Below are 2,615 nucleotides of genomic sequence, written 5' to 3' on the forward strand. Positions count from 1 at the left end.
CTGAATTCCGCCATATTTTCCACACAGTGCACTTTTAGATTAGTAGGCCTTGTTTTGCTTTTTGACAAATTCACAAAGTGATTATGCATTCCACATGATTTGCATCATTTCCCAAATGCTGAGTTGCCACAGTATTTACATGCATAGTCTGCGTCTACAGATTTGGGTGAATTACTCTGCCTCACTTGGTTATGCCTGGATTGTTACCAGACTCAGTGTTGTCTGTACTGTTAGTGCCAGTCATTAAGGACAAAGTTGGTAAATACATGCAGCCTAGCTAACTACAGGCATATAGCTCTAGCCAGCATACTGTCAAAAGTCCTAGAAAGAATACTGCTGGATAGAGTGCATGAATTTATCAACTCCACAGATAACCAGTTTGGTTTTAAAGCTAAACATGGCACTGACTTATGTATATATGCCTTAAAGGAAATTGTCAAAAATATAGAGGCCAACACTCGTTGGTTCTTGTGTGTTTTATTGATGCTTCTAAATCTTTTGATCGTATTAATCATGGGAAGTTTTTGTTAAATTGAGTCAAAGAGCGTTGTCTAAATACATTGTCAGAATTCTGGCTTATTGGTCTGCCCACCAGACTATGCAAGTGAAATGGGGTAATAGCGTTTCAGCCCCATTTGGGGTTAGCAGTGATGTCAGACAAGGGGGAATTCTGTCTCTAATTCTCTACAATCTACTATATACTGATGATTACTGATGGTAATACCTCGTTGAACCATATCATGTATGCAGATGACCTTGTCATTCTTAGTCCCTGTAGTGCTGGTCTCCAGCAGCTCCTTAATATATGTTGTGTGTAAGGTGTGGAGCATGATATCAAAATTCAATGCTAGTTAGAGTGTTGTCATGATCTGCAGAACCAAAGAGGTCAATTATGTAAAATTTCCTGATTTTAAATTGTCTGATAATAATCTTGGGGTGTGTAATAAGGTGAAATATCTTGGACATTAAATTACTGAACAAATGACAGACGATGATGATGTTTATAGGCAATGCTGCATGATGTATGCACAAGCAAACACTATGTCACGCAAGTTTGGTATGTGTTCAGTTAGTGTGGACATGTGTCTGTTCAGAGCATATTGTACACCACTTTATACTGCCCCCCTGTGGTCACACTACATATTGTACACCACTTTATACTGCCCCCCTGTGGTCACACTACATATTGTACACCACTTTATACTGCTCCCCTGTGGTCACACTACATATTGTACACCACTTTATACTGCACACCTGTGGTCACACTACATATTGTACACCACTTTATACTGCCCCCCTGTGGTCACACTACATATTGTACACCACTTTATACTGCACACCTGTGGTCACACTACATATTGTACACCACTTTATACTGCACACCTGTGGTCACACTACAAATTGTACACCACTTTATACTGCCCCCTGTGGTCACACTACATATTGTACACCACTTTATACTGCCCCCTGTGGTCACACTACATATTGTACACCACTCTATACTGCACACCTGTGGTCACACTACATATTGTACACCACTTTATACTGCCCCCCTGTGGTCACACTACATATTGTACACCACTTTATACTGCACACCTGTGGTCACACTACATATTGTACACCACTTTATACTGCACACCTGTGGTCACACTACAAATTGTACACCACTTTATACTGCCCCCTGTGGTCACACTACATATTGTACACCACTTTATACTGCCCCCTGTGGTCACACTACATATTGTACACCACTTTATACTGCACACCTGTGGTCACACTACATATTGTACACCACTTTATACTGCCCCCCTGTGGTCACACTACATATTGTACACCACTTTATACTGCACACCTGTGGTCAAACTACAAAAAAGCAAGCTTACAGGGGCTTCGAGTGGCTTATAATGATACCATGAGAATACTGCTAAAAGACCTAGCTGGTGTAGTGCAAGTGAAATGTTTGTGGCTGCAGGAGTCAGTACCTTTCAGGCTCTTCTAAGAAATGTCATGTATAAATTTATTTGTCGGGTCAATGACTCTAATAATGTAATCATCAAGAGTTTATCTAATATAAGACTCAGTGCCACATGCTACCAATCCCGGCAGTGGGACCACTGGTACAGCTGCCTTCTTATAAGACACTGACTCGTTCCTTTTATGTCATTTTATTGTGTTTACTTTATGTATTGTCTGGGGTTTGACTTTTACCTATTTGTCTTTGTCTGCTATGGACCCTGAGTCTGCAATAACGTTTTGAATTGAATTGAATTGGAATGAATTTTTTTAATTGCAAATGTCAGTATAGACGGGTCAATGTCATGGTGTACCTTTTAAAGTTACACTGAAATAACAAATGTTTTCATTCTAGCTTGTTTAATCATGCTGTAATCCATTTTGACAATTTCTGTCAAAAAAGTTAAAAAAATAGTAATATGGAAATCGCATTATTTTTACTTCCTGAAAAATATACATAAGGCCCTGTGATGGCCTGGAGCCCTGTGATGGTCTGGGGCCCTGTGATGGTCTGGGGTCTGTGATGGTCTGGGGCCCTGTGATGGTCTGGGATCTGTGATGGCCTGGGGTCTATGATGGTCTGGGGCCCTGAGATGGTCTGG

This window comes from Lampris incognitus, chromosome 1 (assembly GCF_029633865.1).
Source record: "Lampris incognitus isolate fLamInc1 chromosome 1, fLamInc1.hap2, whole genome shotgun sequence".
In the NCBI taxonomy this organism is placed as follows: domain Eukaryota; kingdom Metazoa; phylum Chordata; class Actinopteri; order Lampriformes; family Lampridae; genus Lampris; species Lampris incognitus.